Source organism: Lactuca virosa, chromosome 7 (genome assembly GCF_052849685.1).
Source record: "Lactuca virosa cultivar CGN04683 chromosome 7, Lactuca_virosa_CGN04683_v6, whole genome shotgun sequence".
Lineage (NCBI taxonomy): Eukaryota > Viridiplantae > Streptophyta > Magnoliopsida > Asterales > Asteraceae > Lactuca > Lactuca virosa.
The window spans coordinates 217,394,746-217,410,347 of NC_136432.1; positions in this window are offsets into that span (position 1 = coordinate 217,394,746).

Sequence of the window (15,602 nt, forward strand, 5' to 3'; positions counted from 1 at the left end):
GTATATGAGATTAAGTATGAGATAAGATATACAGAGCATGTGAGACTGAGCTAAAATGAGATATATAGAGTATGTGAGATTAAGTAGAGATATATAGAGTGAATGAGACTGAATATATATGATATTTAACAGAGAATACGAGACAGAGTAGAGCCGAGATGTATCACAACATAAGAGTTAAGATAGGTGCAGAGTATGAGATAGATTGGAGAAGTAACTATGAGGACCAGTATGATCTAATAAATTGAAAGTTAATAATATAGAAGGATAAGTCACCAGACCCAGTGTCTGATGTAGTAAAGATTTTATGTTTTTACAAATTCAAGTATTAAAGGTCGTGGTACTAGAGGAGAAGACAGGAGCACAAGAACAAGATTTAAATAATATAATGATATTTTTGTATTATTCATTTTATATTGATAGATATATTTTATTTTGCTCACTTGATTTAACATGGGATGTAAAAATTTTAAATTTTGAGTAAAATTATGCATTTGTAAATAAAAACTCTGATAATTTTATAGATTATAAGTTATGAGTTTGAGAGTGTTACAAGTTGGTATCAGAGCTATAGTTTAAGTGAATTAGGATTGGTGTATCCATTCCTAGTATTAAACTATTGAGATTAGATGAGGAGCAAAGATTATGAGGTGGTTTTTGATAAACCATATCACGGTACATGGTTAAAAATTTTAAATTTTGAGTAAAATTATGCATTTGTAAATAAAAACTCTGATAATTTTATAGATTATAAGTTATCAGTTTGAGAGTGTTACAAGTTGGTATTAGAGTTATAGTTTAAGTGAATTAGGATTGGTGTATCCATTCGTAGTATTAAACTATAGAGATAAAATAAGGAGCAAAGATTATGAGGTGGTTTTTGATAAACCATATCACGGTACATGGTTGAAGATATGTGAAGACAAAGAACCTTAAGAGTATGAATAAAGTAGATTGAACAACATTAAAGATTTGTTTCGAAAAATGTAAGATGTAAACATATATAAATGAAACTTGGTAATGATGATTTTGATTGGGATCATTAGATTTATATGATAGATCCATGAAAGATGATTGAGTTTACTCATGTAGATGATGATTGCGATTTGATTCTTCGAGAGGTGACAAGATCTAATCACATAAGATTCTATCTATGATGATCATTATGAGGTGTGTGGATGGACCATCGAGAGATAATGAAACCTAATCCTAATAAGAGATTTATTTGATAGAATTTAGTAACTGATTTGAGTGATTAATTTGAGTGATTGATCTGATTGATCCTGTTAATTTGAGAAATTGAATCAAGTGAGTGATATTAGATTGGGCAATTGATCTAATTGACCTAAATAACTGATTTGATTCACTGACTCGAGTGATTAATTTGAGAAATTGATTGTAACATCTCAAAAATCACAACAAATTTAAACTTTTCAAAAACAACCCATTTACTTAAAAAGTGCTTACATAACCATTGTTAAAACATTATTCAAAATCAGAGTCTTCCAAGATCAAACAACATAAAATGAAGGAGGTGTACGGTCACGCCTTCGCCTTGCCACGGTCCTCAGAAGTACCTGAAACAAAACTAAAAATGTAAGACAACGCTTAATAAGTTCCCCCAAAGTACCACCCCATAAATATAACAAAAAACATCATACATACAGAGCCTTCAGCATGACTGGACCGCCTCACAATTTTTTCAGACTATCTGGACTGCTCTTAGGGCCTTCGGTGTAATGCCCAGGTTGACAGGTATTCTCTTAACCAAATAATAATAATGATAATATTATGAAAGGGGACGTACGCTGGGCGTACATAGTGTACGCACAACGTACCTTGGTGAGGCGCGAATAGGGGAAGCCCCTGCGTACGCTGGGCGTAAGCTGGCCAGATACAAACCCTAAATTTCAGGGTTTGCACCTTATATAAACACCTTAAGTTCATCCCAACCTTCATTATCTCAGCCTCCCCTGTCCCTAAAGTGTTAAACTCGAACCCTAATCCTATTGCATGAATTTTGAGCTAATCGTGAGCATTTTTGGTGTCATTTGGTGATTTTGAAGAAGAGGACTTGTAGATCCAGAAGTTTAGCATCATTTCTGACTCATTTGAGGTATAAAGATTTAAACTTGACCATTGCATGCTTAGATATAGTTTTGGGGTGTTGTATGTTTCATTTTGGCTCCATAGTTGAGGTTTCTTCTGTTTTAGAAGTTCCAATCCATAAGAGCTGTCCTTTTAGGCTCTTGGAGGTGTTTGGAGCCATAAAAATCGGGCCTTGATGGTTTAGCCTCAACCATGCAAGTGTTAGATGGCCACAAAGTGCGTTTATGGACTTAAATCATGTCTTAATCCCCATCCATACATTCAAAAGCATAAAGTTTATAACTTTATGGTTTAGGACGTCTTTAAGGGTCTAGATTTATGTTCTGGACGTTAGAACTTAACTGATTAAGTCACAATGAAGTTTCTAAGGTGACTGGCCAGTACGCTGCGCGTATTGGGTCTAGTTCCCAATGAAGTTTCAAGGCTAGCATACGTGCCAAGTACGCCGCGCGTACGCATGTAGTGGGTCAAATGGGGGGGGGGGGAGTTTGGGCCTTAGGACTTTGGGCCTCGATTAGTTGGGCCTCAAGCCCACCGGTGGATTAAGGCCTCTGGGCCTAGGCCTAGGATTTATGGTATTAGGCCTTATTGGGCCTTAAAGCTTAGTTGGATGGAATTGAACATTTTAATTTGAAAGTTGGGCCTTGGAAGGAAGAGGCCCAATAGGGCAAAGATTAGGGAACCTTTGCCTTATGTCATGAATAAGGGTTTGGGTGTTGGGGACAGGTTTAGATCCAATGTCTAATTAGGAAGTTTGATGGTTGTCTGTGTGATAATTATCATGAGTCGTCTAAGGGGTACGATTTGACATTCACAGTTGAGGTGAGTCTCCCTTCGTCAATGTTGCTGGTCGACGGCACTAGGCCATCCCTTTACTTATTGTATAGTATGATGGTTGTCTGTGTGATAATTATCATGGTTCACGTATTGCTTTATGACTATGTCATTTATGTATTTTATTATGTGGTAGTAGTAGGGCGAAATAGACCGCGTAACCGGTTGAAATGAACTGGAGGGTAGGTCGGGAAGCCAAATATGCCTAGCAGGATAGGTCGGGAACCAAGATATGCCTGCTAGGGTAGGTCGAGCACCCCCGATATGCTCGGCAGGGTAGGCCGGGCACCCAAATATGCCTGAAAGTATGTTTGTGTTATATGTGGTATGGTGGGGGAAACTCAATAAGCTTTGTGATTACTGTTTTAGTTTGTGTTTCAGGTACTTCCAGCCTAAAAGGAAAGGGGCCGGCTTGATCGCGACCATCACACTATGATTGTCCGCAGTAGGGATTTTGGGACTTATGATTTGATAATGTTTTTCCACGAATTGTCTTGATTATACACTATAACTATTTTGTGTTTTCGTGATCTTGGAATCAATGATGTTTTATGTTTGTGATTTGGTAAACTTAAAAACGAAAGTTTGAGTCGTATTTTTGGGGATGTTACATTCGGCCTCACTAGTCCGCCTCACATGCCTCCAGTCTATCCGGACCTCCCTGGGTGTCTTGGCCTTCAATCCCAGCTGGTCCGCCTTAACCCAATATACCATCACATATAACATACACCATAACAACCAATAGCTAGCAGATACATGTAGTCATACAGATGTAACCGATCACTACAACATAGCAACATCCTATATACCAGGATACTGATCTAACAGATCAGTATAGCATATCAACATCCTATATACCAGGATACCGATCTAACAGATCACTACAACATAACAACATATAGTAAACCAGGATATCAATCCAATGGGCTGACCTTGGTGCCTTCGACCCGTAAGTACAGTGAGGAAAACTCAACTCTCAATCCGAACACAGTCTAAATGAATATCTGCTCCGCCAACCGGCACTACTCGACCCCTAGTAATACAATTCCCATTCTAGATTAATAACAATTCCCAAAATACCCTTTGTCAAACATGGTCAAAGGTCAAAAGTCAAGTTAACACCCAGCTGAGTCAACTCAGTCGAGCCAACTCAGCCAAGTCGACCAAGTCGAGTACGCTGGGCGTACTCCTCGGTACGCGTGACGTACTCACTGGTTAACCAGGCGACACACTCTGACTGCATATGCACAACGTACCACTTGGTACGCCCAGCGTACGCACCTGGTCAACCCTTTTTCCCATTAATAGCTTATTCCGTCCAACCCTTACATCCAAAGTACGATCCAAGCCGCAAATAGTGTTCTTGACCATAAAGTTTCCAACTTTATGGTCTTGCATGGCCAAAAAGTGCTTAATACTAAAGACCTCATCTACTTAACCCATTAAGACCTTGTAACACGTGCATAGAAAAGAATAAGTTATTAAGTCCGCATTTTTATGCTTCTAAACACCTCAAAATGACTAAAAGGGCAACTTAAATGGATTGGAGTAGCTTATACTTAAAATACCCAAATAATGGGACCAAAAGGACACAAAATCCTTGGCTAACTTAGATCTCTGCATAAAATCATCAAGTTCATAACTTTATACCTCAAAATGGATCTTGAAGGTGATGTGTTCCTGGATCTAGTAGGTCTTGATCTTCCAAGATGATGCTTATGTTGGGTTTTAGTATGCTACAACATCCTATGATGCACATACAACCCTAAATGCTTTGGATCTATGTTTTCTCTAATTATACATGCAATATTGTTTCCAAAGCATTAAGCCCACAACTAGCATACAACTGACATAAACAACATATAATTGAGTTATGGAATAACCTCTTTGAAGTAGCTTGTAGTTTTGGCCTTTAAGAACTTAGCACCTCACATGTGATGCCTCAAATGGTTCACAAACACCATGAACAAAGGAGGACTTGAGAATGCATGGGGCCGATTTTGGTGACTATGGGTTCCTTTTATAGTGTGGCAAAGTCTAGGGTTACATCCATCCAAACCCTAATTCACATGACCCTTCATATTACTTAGGCTCCATGGGTTAAACCTCCATGGACTATCCATGGACTATCATATTGGTTTAGCCCATCCTAAATAACCATGGATCATTGGCCCACACTATAAGAATCAATGATTTACTTAATCAGTCCCCGTATATTTAATTAGTCTCTTTTGATCACTAAATTATTTCCAAATTAATTTTGATCAATACTAATTAAATAATATGATTTCATATTAATATATTAGAACTTATAATATATTAATAAATCAAAAATAACCTCTTCTCAAAAGTCCATCCTATCAAATTGCTCTGGTGAAGGCAACCCAAATGGACCATCCTATTCTCGGGTCAAGTACATACCAATTATAGTTATGGGCTTAGATACCTAATCCAACAGTCTCCCACTTGGATAAGTCTAATAACTATTATTGCAAGTACGACTCCACAACCCGACTAGCAATCATAGCTTTTAAAAGCCGTTGTCGAACTCTGACCTAGTCAATGACGCGTCCATTAGATAAGGGATCATATATTCCTCCATTCTACAAGATATCATATGGACTGAGATATGGATTATAATCATTCTCTCTGTCCATCTGTTGTTTCCCGATTTCCGATTTATGACGACCGACTAATTGAACAAATCAAATCTGTCCAGGCTTGGCCAAGCACTTAGGTTTGTCATCACTAAATCATCGAGGGGCCCACAGATATCGCTTTTATCCCTCTAAGGGTAAAAGGAATGGATAAAATTCGACTCATATGCTTCCTATATTAACTCATCAAATCACACACAACAATGCGTTTTATAACACCAAGTTACTGGTGCGTTTACGCATCATCAATGTGTAACCGATTTGTAAACTACAACTCACACGTCTCTGTTTTAAGAATATAAGATATTATCGTCTCACAATAAATCGTGATAAAATCCATGAAGTGATTCAGATGAGCGTGGGCTTAATCGAATACTCGAATCTTATTCCAGGAGTACTCATGAACACTGCAACAAACTTGTGCCATGTCTAAAACACCCAGACAATCTACAGTCAGATTGATGACAGTCTTGCTCAATACCTACTTCGAAAGTACGATCGACTATGGATGGTTTGAATTATCTAGTTATAAGGGAAGTAAAAACATGCAAAGTGAAACACAAGAATAATTGAATCCAATATGGTCTCAAAACTTATGAATATAAATAAAACACCTTTTATTTAATCACCATATTGATTACACATTATTCATTGTATAATGTTTTGATTAATCAACTTAATACTTGAATTAAAAAAATAGTTGCTATGCTCCAAGCGTGCACACTACGTTTTCCTATGTTACTCTCTTTTTGAAATAGATCAATGGACAACATTTCAACGATGCTCATTTCACAATTCCAAATCCTTATCGTAAATCTAATAATACCAAATTCTTGCCATTTGCTAAAATATGTTAGATTCTAAACTTATATGCAATCATCCTCTTGTTATGACTATGCACAAAAGTCATAGAGACTTGGCAACATACATTACAAAGTATTCCAATGGAGAGCAATTCCATGGAAACGAACTATCATATTCAAAGTACATTCATTTGAACATCCTTCTTGCATTAAGTTTTCTAATCTTACATAGATTTTATTATTAACTTCCACTTCTGGTAACATTTCCATATTCCCATTTTGACTATCACTTTTAAACAAGAGTTACCTCTTCTCAGCGTATGTCAATATGGTCCTTCCAAAATTTACACTTTACTTCCAACTTTCCATGAACAACCAATCTTTGGTAAACCTCAGATTGTCCTCGACAATTGCTTAACCATTTTAGTCATATCTCGTTCTAGTCCCTTTTCCCTCTTAATTCCCTAGGCATTTGGAAAATTAGAACATATTAATATTATAGCATATGCAATCGATCCTATACCTGAAGCATATAGGATACGATTCATAATGTCTTACATAAAGACATGATACTTTACCAGTCTTTGGCTATAATATTTCCACATATAGAATTTCCTTATGTTGAATCATTTCAACATAACATTCACATATGTCCCTGACTAACTTCGATTAAAATCTCAATCTAAGCTTTTAGATTCGAAATGAAGTATGAATTGCTCTCCCTTAATTATAGCAAAACAACTTTTCAAACCCTACAACTTTGTGAATTGAAACTTTTGTTTTCTCTAATTAACATTGCTAACTCGCAACACTTACCATAATAATTATGCTCCCACTAGCATAATAATTATTATCTTAATAGCATAACACTTATGCTCCACTAGCTTCGACATGTACCCAGAAATCAGCTGGACTTCTAGAAATCAATACTTATTGACTTTCATAGCAAAGTTCAGATTTCTGATACAAGATGCTTCGATAAGGCTTTATCTAGGCTCCTCAAACTTATACACCTTTACTTAGATAGCTCACATGTGTGTCTAAACAATTTTAGAACTTACAACAATAAGTCTCAAATGTTTAGACGTTTTGCCATTTCTCACAATTCGAACTATGAAGAGGGATGCCGTAATCATAATCGAATTTGAGAATGCAAATATCACAATTGCTAACTATTTAAAATCTACTTAGTGAAAGCGTTTTCTCACAATCATTTTTATGAATTGGAGAGAAACCTTATGAAACTTAGATTTTATGGTGTATGTGTTCCTATCCATGTGAATTTTTCATAACCATAATCACAAGAAAAGATTAGTGACAAATCCAAACTCATATGGACAAAATTGTTCAATCTTAATTTCTTGCCACCTGGAAGAACAAGTTCCTACCATTGCTTCCATGTTGTTATGCAAACAATTAAGCACTCAAATAACTCACATGCATAGTCAACTTTAACTGGAATGGGAATAGAAACAAGAATATGCCAACACGATAGGCTACAAACCTCAAGTCGTGTGCTAGTGATTAACAATAGGTTTACTCTTGATTAGTTCTTGAAGCCATTCAAGATCCTTAAGACTCCCATTGACCTCTTGACATATAAGATTCACTTTGTCAAGCAACATTACTTGACAAACAAATATTCAAAAGTTAGTTCGGTTTCTTATCAAGACAAACACTTCACACAATTGGTCTTAGTTGGTCTTTGTCTTATCCAAAACATCACAACTTACCAATTTCAAATGTAGAAGAGTAAGAAAAATTTTACTATACATTTGATGAGTGTTATAAACCTCTCTTAAGACCATGTCACTCAAGTTACAATCTTGGAGTATGACTCTAAGACCTGATTTTGGAACGAAGTATGATTTATCTTCTTGATTTAACCATTTCAACAATTCACGATTCCTCTTCTTAGCCATACAAATGCACTAAGATGTCCTTTGAGGATCAATTGTGATATGGTTTCATAATCACTAAGATAATCATAAAACACGATACTCAAGTACTCTCCCTTCTTCTCAGATTGGAGAAACTTTTATCTTTCTGCCTAATTCGATTCTTTTTATTCGTTCTGCCATACATTGAAACTTTTCCAATGACTAAGAATTACACTTAATCTTGTAAACATAACCATATTTACTAAACTTTAGTAAATCATAACAAATAGTCTTATCGTTCTTTGTGGTGGACCTGATCAGCGCACAACCAAGTGTACCCGCACCCCTAGTCCTTCACTTGACTCACATATACATGTGAACAAGGAATTAGTCTTAATTTCCCAAAGATGAAGGTTCTCATTCATCACACAATACAACTTGCATGATTCCAACTTTCTATCCAACTGAAATTTGGGTGATGATAATCTTTCATTATTTGGTAAATCTTGACACTACCACAAATGAAAGAATCAAATATATTTGCCAATATTGCTATCAATGGAAACATATAAACAACAATTTTCACAAATGCCATTGTAAGGAAACTTAAAATAAAATAAAATCAAAACTTATTTATTAAAATTGTGGAAAACTTTTCCTTACAATGTAAATACATATGAAAACTATGTTGTTATCTATTCCTAAGCAATCTATCATAATGCTTTAAGCAATAGCTTAAAATTCTGATCATCGAACCATGCGATCAAAATCCAACTCTTCAGGATTAGAATCAACGTACTCTTCCTTTAAGTTTCCTTTCATTCCTTTGATCCTACAAAACATCAAAATGTAATTACATTACATCATGAACTAAGAATCTCCAAATAGGAACTTAATGGAGTTAGATAGTGGGCTTACCTGAAGTAGAGTCAAACATTTTGACTTTACCATCCTTGCAATCTTTCAGGTAAATATGGAAGCTTCGCAACCAATGCCCCCTTCGTTTGGCAATAGAAACATATGGACTCTTAGGGAATGGTACACGGGACTATCTCAGACTTAGCCTTTCTCTTTACCATTTGGTCAAATGACTTGACCATGGCCGATCTCTTTCCATTAGGAAGAGAAAGCTTTTCTAGACTTCCAATGTTACCATTGTCAATGTCCATGGAGGTTTGGGAAGTAGATCTTCCAATAAAATTTGCTTGACCAGTACGTCAAATCATTGCTGATTCAGCAGCAATTAGCAAATAGGTAAGATCAATAAGGGTCCGGTCGTGATCTCCCATATAGTAGTCCTTAAAGAACCCACGATATGACTTTGGAAGTGATTGAAGAACCAAATCAAAAGCCAACTTCCTTGAAACAACGACACCCAACATTCCCAGCCTGTCAATGTGTGACTTCATCTCCAAGACATGTGCACACACAGATCTTCCATCTTGGTATTTGCTAGCCGACACGGCTCGAGTGACCTTGACCTTTTCAAGTCTTTGAACTTGTGGGTTAGGGATAATTATTGGAGGAGGTGGAGGAAGTGAAGTTCCATTACATCATGAAGAAGGGATTAATCTTTCACCTTGATCATCTTGTGGAATATCATCTTTATAAAGAAAGCTTTTTCCAAAAGATTCGGGAAGATCATAGTAGTCTGAACTAGACATCTACAAGGGAGAAATTGAAGTTTTGTTGATTTAAGTCCTTAATATAACACCCAAATTAAATATTAAGGCTAGGACCCAACACAATATTTTACAATTCGGAAGAGGGATGCCGTAATCCAATTGCAAAATATTTGAAGGTAGGTAAATGACGATTTACCAATTTCCACCATGAAAAACGAAATTGATTATTAAGTTTTCAATGAATTGAAATTCCTAGATTCTTTTGAGATTCATTGAACTTTTCAATGGCATGTTTATTATTGATTATGCCCTTCAAGTTTGTGACTGGGATACCAAGGATCACAAACAATGTGTGAATAACCATGCAAATTAGCTTGGTACTCTCGATGTCATTTATCACCTAATCAATGTGTCGGTTAACCACACACGCTCCATTCATCTATGACAAACATCGAGCTACCCTTTACCATACATTGTCAGTCCCAGATTAGTGTGCCGGTTAACCACATACGCTCCACAAACGACGACAAACGACTTAACAAGGTGCAAAGTGCAATTTCATGGGTTAGCACCAAATTCACATTTTTCCTAAGTAACTAAGATTAGGAATTTGTAAAAACATTAGCTACTTAAAATATTCATTATACTTTTAATGAGAATGTCCTATCCTACCCGTTCGGCTAACGACCCTCCACCAGTCAAGGAAGCGGTGGGTGAGAGTGGACACCCATTAAGCCACCATTTTATAGGCAATAACCTTATAGCCCCCTTATATACCGTCTTCGTGAATGAGGCCTACTAACAGTAAGACTGACTCTTTAACCTATACATATATAATTATTAAACTTTTAATTTTATATAGTATAAGGGTGTATTTTAAAATTTTAAAATACTAGATGGTTTAATCTATTAATAAATTATACTCTTAATTTAATTAAACTTAAACCATGTCATTACGGAATTATTAATTCTCTTTTAATTAAACACTTTAATTAATTTAATAAGGTCCATAAGGTGCAATTTGAACTATTCAAATACTTAAAGGTTCTACATATAAAAATTCAAAATTATAAACTATTTAATTAATTATTTTTAATTTATGAACCCAAGAGTTACACCTTTTTAATTACAAGAGTTTCTTAATTTGAGACTTTTCAAATACCAAAACTTGAGGGCAAGTTTTGTAACTCTTAAAAAACCTTTGATTTCCATAACTTATGAGTTTAATGTGGTTTTTATGGAAAAAAATTTCATGTTACATAACTTGAGGACAAGCTATGGAAGACTTTAAAGAACATTTAGATCAATACTTTTACAAATAAAAAATTATCATATAATTTATCTACGATCTAGTTAAACCCATAGGTCAAGCAAATTCATATCAACAATTTACAAGAAATTAGCCTATTATATAAACAAATACAAATTTTGAAATTTTGACAATTATCTTTTAATTGGACAAGGATAATCACTACCATATCTGAAAAAACAGATTTTATGATATAAAACAGTTTGTGGTAGTGATCCTAATCCAATTCTGGCCAAAAAACCCGAAAAACTGCAATCTGATCATACAACTCGTCGAGCTCAACTATGGCAAGGTCGAGTTCAAGGCAAAATTCATCCTACTCGTCGATTCCAAGCATGTACTCGTCGAGTAGGTGCTGTCAGAACAGTTTTTCAGCTTTGGAAAAATAAGCCATGCATCAAATATAACAGAAAATAATCCAATGCTATGATACGATTGTTGGGTTTTAGTATACTACAACATCCTATGGTGCATACACAACCCTTAATGCTTTGGATCTATGTAACACCCATCAAAATTAGGTTAATAACAATCACATGTGATTATACCAATCATGTAATGTGATTTTGTCAAAAAAAGTAATGTAGTAAACTCACTATGTATTTCATGATAATTCTAAATATGAACTTTCATACATACTTTATAGTATAAATCAAAGTATACGTCCATACTATTACAAAAATATAGAGAACGTCTGAATCTGACTTCGCATGAAGAAGTTATGATAAACCGAACACCATAAATCTCTATAATAAGAGAAATTTAAAATAGACTTAGAATTAGCTATTGGAGTCTAAACGAGAGTTGTAGTACTTGTAAATACCTACGCGTGCATATAAATAACGTCAAAAACGAAGTTCGTATGTGAAAGTTACGATCTTCCGAAGATTCAGCTGTCACAAACCCTAATCTGACTCAGCTCACGACGTGAGCACAGAAACTCACGACGTGAGGAGTCATTTTGCCACATCTCAGAATCTAGAAGGTGTGTGACGAGGCTACGAGGGGATAAGATCCAAACTCGCGACGTGAGCAAGGATATCTCACGACGTGAGGAGTCACATGGCCACCTTCCGAAGCTAGGGACACAAATGGCAAGTCTACGGGGATAAGATCCAAACTCACGACGTGAGACTATATGGCTCACGACGTGAGGATCCAAAATCCTTCCTATAAATATCAGGTCCGACTTCAGCTATTCCTACACCTGAACTTATTTCCTTTCTCTCATTTGCTGAAGCTCTCTTGCATCCCGAGCCCCGACGACCTCGTAGGCTGAACGTTTCTGCTTAGATTATATAAAATCACGCTACTAGGGTGAGTTTCACGGCCCCACTTTTAATGTTTTCGGGGGAAAACGCATGCTAAATATTGTATATACGTTATTATTATGTCTATATGATAGTATATTAGTATCAACGTAGATAGTTATAATAACTGGGATATAGTTATTTTGTATCTGAAAATATACAACTATCGTAAAGTTGTTAGCATGTTATTGTTATAGTAGTATACTAATGTAGATCTTGAGTTATACTTAGGATTCTATATATATTTTGTGTGCGATATAGTTCCAGAGTTATACTCGGAAGTTTTATATGTAAATGATAAGTATGTTGTTATTGTTGGTTTTATGTCAAGATAAAACCAGGTATGTTATATGTTGTTGTTATTGGTTTTATGTTAAGATAAAACCTGGTTTTACTTTAAGTTATAACTGTTATACTGCCTAAATGTAATGAAGTTAGGAGTACTGTTTAAAAGCATAGTCTAGTAACTTAGGGTTTTAGACATGAAAATGCTTTTGTTCTTAGGACTATAGAACGCCGTTAAAGTTTACATGAGCTACCTCATTCATCAACTAAGATTGGGGATCTTAGTGGAAGTCCTCTGACCTGTAACCGTTAATCCCGTGTGAGCGAGGAAGTCGTGTATGAATAAGATACGGGTTGACGACCCCACTTGTGGTTGTTAATTACAACCCAAGACAAGCGAGTGCCGATCCGTTCCTTTTATTTGTTATTGTTCCGGCGTCGATAAAGCGCGCAGTATTGTTTCTCATGGTAAATCATGAGTGTATTGTTTCTCATGGTAAATCATGAGTGTATTGTTTCTCATGGTAAATCAGGAGTGTGTTTTGTCAGAGGTTTTGTTGTCAAGCAACGGTTACAGAATCATGGTAGCAACTTGTTAGAAACATTATACTTTGTCGTGTACAAGTATTAATGTTAAGTATAAGTTTCCCCTTACTTATACCCTAGGTACTACTTGTATATTAAGTAGATAATTATACCTAACACACATGCTCGTATAGAATTGAAATAGATTTATACGTAGCGGTTTTACTCATATAGAATTGAAATAAGATTTATACGTAGCAACTTTCGTTTGTATGGAATTACAAACACTTATATTCATAGTATATGAGACTTATAGGTAAACTACTTATTTGGTAAGTAAAATTTTATACCTAGGATATATATACTAAACGTTGGAGAGTCAAAATGATACTTTCAAAACTATACTTTTGAACTTGGAAAATGTATTATTTTATGGAGTCAAAACCTGTGAACTCGCCAACTTTATGTTGACGTATTTTAAATTGCATGTGTTTTCAGGAAGTTGATAAGTATGATACGAGAAATGACGTTACACTGCCCGGTGTTTCCCCCGACGGCCGGGGTGTGACAGATTGGTATAAGAGCTATTAACTATAGTGAATTAGTACTTTCTTAGGAAAGCACGACTATAGTTTAGGGCTTACTCTACTAGGTTAGGTATATCACTTAGCCTACAAATAAAAAGTATTTTTAATTATTCTACTGAAGGACTACTTACGGTAGCGGTGACAGGATAGACATGTCGCGTTGGGTTGCTGGATTTCAGAACGGCTATATGCTAAAATGATCCTACCCACCGACTGTCCTGACTGGCCGGTGCCTTATCAGCTAGACCTGAAGTAACAAACAATAATTAATAATACCTGTGAATACAACAAATACAAAGATATAGAGTTATGTATGAACTCAGTCCCGCGCCGAGAAAACATGTATATAACCCAAAAATATAGAAACCCAAACCCTCAATAAGAATTCAACGCAAGGTTTTAGGTCAAACTACTTAGTCGAGTTTTATTGTATATGGTACGAACCACAACTAAACGTAGACTGATCACCTATGTTTAATTATGGTTAGGCCGATGCACAACTAAACTTGGATACGGTGGTTGATAGACTAAAACACTTGAAGATTTTAGAAGATTCAAGATAGATCTCAGATCAGGATACCGTCAACTCGGAGTACAAGAAGACGATTTTCTGAAGACAACATTTAGAACTCGGTATGGTCAATCTAAGTTCCTAGTTAAGCCTTTGGATTGACCAGTGCTCCAACAATGTTCATGGACCTCATGAATAGTGTTTGCAAACCGTACTTGGATAAATTCGTGATAGTAGTTATCGATAATATACTGATATATTCACCAACGAAGGAAGAACACGGTCAACACTTGCAAATAATCTTGGAACTACTAAGAAAAGAAAAGTTGTACGCCAAATTCTCGAATGTTAATTTTGGATTAGAGAAGTACAATTTTTAGGGCATGTGGTTCGCAACAAAAGGGATTCATGTCGAACCCTCCAAAGTTGAAGCAATCAGGAATTGGGAAGCACCAAAGACGCCAACAGAAGTGCGTCAATTCTTAGGACTTGCTGGCTATTACTGTATATTCATAGAGAATTTCTCCAAAATAACTAAGCCACTTACAACACTAACCCAGAAAGATATGAAGTTTAACTGGGAAGACAAACAAGAAGATGCTTTTCAGAAACTAAAGCAAATGTTGTGTAGTGCACCAATCCTATCCCTTCCAGATGGGACAGAAGATTTAGTCGTATACTGTGATGCATCAAATCAAGGATTGGAATGTGTGTTGATGCAAAGAGGAAAAGTTATTGCTTACACATCTCGACAGCTTAAGGTGCATGAGAATAATTACACTACCCATAACCTTGAATTGGGAGTTGTAGTTTTGGACTGAGAAGTTGGAGACACACAACTGGCCAGAGAACATATAGGTAATACCTTATGTGCCGAGCCATAAATAATCCATGAGACAAACCCAAAAGATCGTGCAAATTAAGGATCGATTCAAGGCAGCACGTGATCGTCAGAAGAGCTATGCTGACGTAAGACGTAAGCCTTTGGAATTCCAAGTTTGAGATAAAGTAATGTTAAAGGTCTCTCTTTGGAAAGCCGTAATTCGATTCTATAAACGAGGCAAACTAAATCTACGGTATATAGGACCTTTTGAAATTCTAGCAAGAATTGGTTCTGTCTCATGTCAACTTAAGTTACATCAAGAGCTAAGCAATATCCACATTGTT